This window comes from Rousettus aegyptiacus, unplaced genomic scaffold (genome assembly GCF_014176215.1).
Source record: "Rousettus aegyptiacus isolate mRouAeg1 unplaced genomic scaffold, mRouAeg1.p scaffold_m13_p_4, whole genome shotgun sequence".
NCBI classification, from domain to species: Eukaryota; Metazoa; Chordata; class Mammalia; order Chiroptera; family Pteropodidae; genus Rousettus; species Rousettus aegyptiacus.
The window spans coordinates 4,602,603-4,610,041 of record NW_023416307.1 but is presented as its reverse complement, the minus strand read 5'-3'; the positions used below and the strand labels follow the sequence as shown (position 1 = coordinate 4,610,041).

General features: G+C 41.7%; 1 long non-coding RNA gene across 1 annotated transcript; it reads right to left on the bottom strand.

The window, feature by feature from the left end:
* Window positions 1–2,488: 2,488 nt before the first annotated feature.
* On the bottom strand, window positions 2,489–6,310 carry LOC107499365. The gene is made up of 2 exons (XR_001594240.2): window positions 6,092–6,310; window positions 2,489–4,044 (listed from the first exon to the last, which is right to left on the bottom strand). It is a non-coding gene; the product is annotated as an uncharacterized LOC107499365 (long non-coding RNA).
* Between the last annotated feature and the right edge of the window lie 1,129 nt (window positions 6,311–7,439).

The window sequence follows — 7,439 nt, the reverse complement described above, 5'->3', positions numbered from 1 at the left end:
AATTACAGTGAAAGGAAAAAAATTTTTTTGAGTTCAGGTAGAAGTAGTTTGTACCTTCCAATACTGAATTTTGGGGACTGTGACGCAAGAATTCCAGTAGCTATAAAATAAATAGTTTTCTTACTTTTTTATAACTAGGGTTTCGGAAACAACCCAAATGTACTGGTTTGCCTAGTAAATCACAACCATATTTGAGTTAATTAATCCAAGTTAGTTATCCAAGGCAAATTAAGATTTTTTTTCCCTCAAGTGTTTATAATACCTGTAAAGAATGGTGTGTAATGGAAACTTACACAAAATGTTCACATGAGTAAAAGTCTGAGCCAAGAATAAAGGATGCAACCGAAAGAAATAAAATGCAACATAAGGAGAGATTTATTTTTATATTGTTTCCCTAAAACAATTTCCTTTTAGAAACTTCTAGAAATGTAATTGCTTTCTTAATTAATTTATTAATCGAATCATTTATTAACATCTATTGAAAATGCTAATGCAGAATGAGGTCTCTCCACTTATTTTTAAGTCGAATGGCCAGTTATCAAAAGTCATTTCGTGGATTAGTTGCTCACAAAACCTCCTCTGTGTAATGCAAGGCAAGCTAGAGGCAGGGCTCGTTTTTGGTTGTTTTTATGTCTGAAATAAAGAGTATTTCCCAAGCTCTTTGAGGAAATCGTGCTGCTCAGTGATTTAAGTGACACGTGATGAGTCTCCATCTTAGTCACCACATCTGCATCAGGGATGTGACAATTGCTGCACTGTTCTAAATGCATACTTTCCAAAGTGCTGGTCGCGTTGGCATCTGAAAAGGAAGTGCCTAGTGCAGCTCTTTCGTTTTTAGGATGTGGGCGGTGGTTCTGCGCCTCTGTCAGGTTCATATGTAGCTTCAGTAAACACGGCCCATTAGTTTGATTTCCTGCTTTTCAGACAATTCATTATACTTTTCAGGCTCTTAAAAATAAAATTTAAATTCATTACTTTTTTGTGTTTTCTCTTGTTTACTACTTTAAACAGGAAATCGATGTTATTAGAAAAAGCAGAACTTTAGAATAAATAAAACTGGTACCCCCCAAAAAAAAGAAATAATTAAAGAATACCCAGATAATTAGCCAGAAATTAAAACCAAAAGTGCCATATGATGTGTGTATGCTTTATCGCACCTCAAAGACCAGGAGGGATCTGTCCCCTGCAAAGATGACTTTAGAAAAATACATTAATTTTAAGAGTAAATGAACTATTTTGTCCTCACAAAATTAGAAAGCGACAGTGGAGAAAATGAGACGATGTCGCAGAGATAACAGATGGGTCAGGGTTATTTTGTTTCAGACTTTACCCAAGAGAAAGAAGCTGGAGAATTGCCTAATCCTGGTATCATGTTTCCGGCTATGACAGGAAGAGATAGATCATAACAGATAAAAATGGAAAATGTTGTGAGAAAAATCAAATACTTCTAAGAAAGACAAAATGCACGATCCAGCTGCGGTGGGTGTTAAAGGAAATGAGTGTCGCAACTCGCTGGGGCTCGAGACACACACTGAAACATGTTCTGATGGCGAAAGAGTAAGAACTAAGGAGCTGGAGAATCCCGGGGCTGGGACCCACCTCCTTACCCAGCCCAGGACTCGCCTCCACAGCGTTATGCCCACCGCCCCCCTGGATGAGGTCTGACCTCTCCGCATGAGGCCTGAGATTTCTCACCGTTTCTAGACACTCCTTCCACAGATCTAAGCTCAATCCTTTCTAACATTTCAACCCTTTTGCACCTGACCCTCAACAGAGAAAGGATCGGCACTTGCCACTAGCAACTCTCTTCTCCAAATCGAACACGATTTAGCTTGCTTACTCTTCTCCCCACGAAACAGCCACAACTCTCTTGGCCTCTGCCGGGAGACCGAGCCTTCCAAACTGTGCAGGCCCCTTTCTGCCCAACGCCTCCACACACGAACGCTCAGGATCAGGCCAGGCCTCCAGCACGCTCTCTGTTAGGTCCTCCGTTTCTTCCCCCAAAGAGTTTCATGCAACTAATACTGCAAATGGCATACGAAAGTTTCCTAATAAAGGAACACACGGTGCACAGGATGGTCCACATCGCGTCTTCCTTGCTACTAGAACATAAGGACCTGCTGAAGCAGAAACCACGCCTGTGTCGTCCACGGCAGCCCCGTGGCTGAACGCAAAATGTGTATTTTTGTGGAGCGGCTCTCTTACTGAGCGAATGAATGAATGAATGAATGGGCAAACACTATTCAGGGCAGAATCTGTCTTTTCTAATAACCCCAGATCTCCCCATCTAGTTTGTTAACGTGGGGTGTCATACTTCCCAGCGAAGGAGACAAGTTACCAGACAAGGACTGGGGCGGTGGGGGGAGGAGGGGACGGCTTTGGGGAGGGAGCCGGTGTTCTTGGAAAAACACGATAGTGGTGAGAGGAAAAGGAAATGCATTTGTTCCAAGGGAACTGAGCCTAAATCAAACATGTCTGACCACTCAGATGGACTCTGAAAACAAATAGAGAAATATTTATTACCCAAGTTGTTAGACAGATTTAGGGCAGGCAGACTTGTTTGGATCCTTTTTTATAAATAGAGTTAAGTACACTGTGTTTCTTTAGAAATATTGTTTTAATCATAAAGAATCTTGAGATTGTCTGGTGGTGGGGGAAATAATAAAAATACCTAACATTCCTTGAAGATGGAACCTTTCTGTCAACAAAAATTCACCCATTCTCATCAAAACATTTTGGAAGGAAAGATATTAGTATTTACTTTAAAAGGACGACCAGCAAACCCAGGCTGGAGCCGGACTTGAGCTGAAGAGCGCTCCCGATCCTGGTCCTCAGACTGACGCGGGGGTGAAACGGTCCCCACCATCACCCGCTGATGACCCGGAGCACCGGAGTCGGCATCGCCCTCACCTTTAACCCAGGCACCAGGCTGCACTGCCCTCTGCATGTTGGACCGCACTTCACAGTTTACAAAGAACTTCCCCATAGTTATTTCACTTAATCGCCCTGACGATCTTGCGACGTAGACGTACAAATATCATTCATCCTTGTTTGAGAGAGGAGAAGAGTGGATCCGAGAAGGCGAGGCTTTTGCTCGGCATCGTGTAGGAGCCAAGGCCTAGAACCCAGGACGCCCACCCCTCCGCAGAGCGGGCCCCCTACCCACCAACTGCAGTCAGACGGCAGCTCCCATCTGTCTCTCTACTCAAGACCGACGTCAAAGATGCCTTAAATTCATAGCCTAGGGAGTCGGTTTTTATCTCGCCAAAATGGTATTTGTGTAGTATGAAAAGACAATTGAAACAAAGCAGTAAAAACGGAGGCGGTACTTGGAGTCTCCGTTTTCTCATCTGTAAAATGGGACTAATGACGGAACCCACTTCACACACTCGTCGTGAGGCTTATACATGCTGTGGAGTCGTGACCTGGAAGGCAGTCAGTGTGCCACCGATGTTGGCTGTTCTAAGCAAGGTGATCCTGACAATGGCAATGGGAAACATGTACTTTTCATCTCTCCTCTCAGAGAACATCTGGCCTGAGAAAAATCCCATTTGTAAAAGGTGGGTCAATTATATCCATGGCACTATCGTGGAGATACAGGAGCGTTTTCCTTAAATTAAATCCAAATTGAAGAGAATCCATGCTCACAGGACAGGCGCAAACCCACGAGGCAGCCCCAAAGACGCAGTCTGCTGCCTCCCGAGGCAGAGTTCTGAGGTGCTCTGACTTTCAGGTCCTTGTCCCTCATCCTCCTCTAGTGCTCAAGTCCTTTCCTACTGCCTTCCACAGTCAGGAGTGATGCTACAGGCAGCTGCTTCTCCCCTTTTTTTTTCTGAGAAATGCTGCAGTACAGACACTTTTTAAACTGGTGTAACCCATAATTGTCCAAACTCATATAAACATAAGTTGTTGTTGTTTTTTTTTTTAAGTATTAATATCCCACAAACATTCCAGGAAAACATTCTCCTTGAGCGCAGAAGGAGGACGCCGTCCAGAGTTAAGACCAGCAGAAACGATTTTATCATCAGTGGGTGAACCTGCGAACTGAACCCAGAGAATGACCTTTTTAGTTGGCTGGGTGAGTTTTTAAGAACATGGAAAAACTCCAGCTCCGAGCTTCGCCCAAGGTTCACTTAATCCTTCCAGATACTTCTAGCTCTGGAAGAGTAGGCCGATCTATTGTGGAAACCCTAATGTTTTAAAGCAATAGACATGATGGATAAAATTTTAAAAAAAAAAAAAAAAAAAAAAGCTAAATATATAACTGGTTACGCAAGAACGTAAGAAAGAAAAAAAAAAGAACCGGTTTCCAGAAACGAAGAAGGAACCGAAAGCCATGTCTGTGAGCCCTGGAACCGAAACCATGGCTGGCCGGGGACAGGGTGTCACAAAGGCGTTTTGAGGAGGGAGATGCTAAACACTTCACCCCTGTGCCTCTCAGGGCTGAGGAGCCAGGCTTGCCACCCAGAAGCAAGATTCAGACCCGGAGACATTCGCATCACATCGGAATTCCCGAGCGAACGCTCCCCTACCAAGAGTGCAAGGAAGTTTATCTGCACTCAGAGATTTTTGTGGGAGAAAAAGAGATCCCCATAAGGCACTGAAACCCTGCACCAGCGTGATGTGTAGGTGGAGAGACCGCATCGCCTTGCTGCCTCTATGGTATGCAAATCCTCAGAATGAGAATTTAACATAAAACTCGCCCCAGCCTGGTAAGAGGCTGGGGTCCCCAGCTTAAGTACATGCAAAATTGCTTTAGGGGGAGGGACCTTCCTCAACCCGGACCACAAAGATGTAATTCTTACTAAAAGTGAGAACACAGTAAAGAATTTTAAAATACTTCAAAAATTCTCCAAACAAAGCAGAAGATACAACAAATATTTGGAATATTTGATAGCTAAAGACATCAGAAAAAAATTTTGGAAAAGAAGTGTAAATTTAAGATGTTAAGATAAAGATATCAAAGACAGAACAGTACTTAATAGGTAAAAGTCAAGATTCTATGAATCAAAAAAAAAAAGTAGTAGTAAATTTTAATAACAAAATAGAACTTCTAAAAATGATAAAAAATAAGACATTAAAATTAAAACTAAATGAATGGGTTCATCAACAACTTATATAAAGCTGAAGAAAGAATTAGTGAACTGAAAGTCAGTAATGAAGAAATTATACAGTGAATTACAAAGAGGTAGAAAATGGCTAAGAAGGAAAGAGAACACAGAAGGATTTGTTGGAATAATAATAATTTAAAAAAAAATCAGAAGGAAGACATTTGCAAAAATACAGATATCTCTAATAAACATGGGCTATAAATCCAATAACAAAAGTGACTAATTTTTATTTATATAAAAGCAAAATAAATAAATAAACGAAATATTACAATAGCAACAGACTATAAGGGATTATTACAATTAAAACCTTATATGGTCCATACATTTTGGGAGAGATGCAAAAAAAATTTAGGCTTTGCTATGTAAAATTTACTTGTTAAAAAAATATTAGTGTGACCACTAAAAACAGAAATAAAACATATGCTTTCCAAAGCAGGAAATGAAATCAATGGTAGTGGTGGTGGGTAGGGGATAACAGGGAAATAAAGGAAACTCAGTCGAATAGAAGTAGGAGAAGTAAATTTTTTTAAATAAAGAAAAAGGATAATAAATAGTACAAGTTTCAACAACTAACTGTCCATACAGAAAAAAAAAAAAATTAGACCCTATCTTAAACTATGTATATAAATGTCTCCTATTATTTGAATACATATATATATGTATATATACACATATGTGTGTGTGTGCGTGTGTATAAAAGTTATATATATTTGTTCCTTCCTTCTCCTTTCTCTCTCCCAGTTAGGTAGCATACACATATAAGTTTGAATATCCTTGAAAATAAATAAATCAAATATTATATATATATGTATATGTATGTGTGTGTGTATGTATGTATGTGTGTGTGTGTGTGTGTGTATATATATATATATATATATGAAATTGTGGACAGAATAATTATGTCTTAGAAAAGAAACAAAAGAGCACAGACCAACAGGGGAAAGATTGGTAAAATCAATTCTATTATAATTAAAACTTACGTGCATCAAAAGACACTATACAAAAACTTGAAGCAAGCACAGACGTAGAGAAGTTCTTATCACTCTGTGCATCTGAGGGATTTTTCCGAAGACCGCGGCCATAACCCGTCCCATCCCGTACGTCCTTCTTACAAAGACGCTGACTCTTCTCCCACAGAGTGACAGCTTGGGTCCCCTCCCTCTGAACCGGGGTGAAATTTTGTGTCTGCCTTGAGCACGCTGGAAACAAACCTGTGTTGATTCTGAGGCGAGTCATGAAAACAACGTCCGGCACTTCTCCTTTGTCCTCTTGTGAGACTTGCCCTTGGAACCCCATCCCCGTGCTTCGAGGAAGTCCAGGCCACATGGGGCGACTGTGGCCGAAGGTTCCAACTGACCTCCCCAGCTGAGATCTAGTCGACAACCGGCAGTAACCGCCGTCCGTGAGCGCACAAGTGCGCCCTCAGTCGACTCCAGCCCCAGGCGCTGTGTGACCACAACTGCATGAAAGGCCCCCGGTGAGCAGTACTGACCCCGGACAACCCGCCGAACCATACCCGATAGGAATAAAAGCACCAGTGTTGGTTTATTCTACTAAGTGTGGGGTGATTCATTATGTGACAACACATAGCTGACATGCTGTTCAAAATCGAAAAGATGGCCCAGTAGAAACAGTGACAATTACAAATGAGCAATTCACGGATGAGAAAACCTAGATAGATGATGAACGTACAAAAACGATGCACGTCCTCATTTATACATGTCAAAAATCAGGTGTACACAAAGCAAAATAATATAAGAACATCTGCACCCATCTTTGCGTTAAAAATTTAAAACTCTTTTAATACCAAGTGTTGAAAGAAACAGCCTACAATAACGGTTCAGAGGACAGTTGGGGGCCAGACTGAGAGATATCTAACTCCAGCTCCATTCATAAATTGTGTGGCCTTGGGCAAATAATATACACTCACCTGTAACATGGGTTTTGGCCTAGGGTTGTTGTGAGATTTGAGCTGGTTAATACATGTAACACGCTTAGAATAGTGTCTGCCAGAGGAGGCAGCAAATAAACGCTTATGATGACAAGAAAGACAGGAAAACAGCAGTCCTGAGCAGTTCTAGTCGAATTGCTATAACTGAGAGATAGAGAGCTGTGTGTCACTTCTCTCGTTAACCTGCAGGTGTCAATACTATTCGACTGACCTACTCCACTTTAGGTCCATAACATAGTGCCAGCGCATGGGCACTGGCCAGCATCCGGGCCAGGCAACCTGCAACCTGAGGGTACCACTCCACTCCTGGAGCTGAGGACGTGGTCTGACCAGGGGAGGCTATGGAGTAGGGACGGAATAAAACGTGTATTATCCAG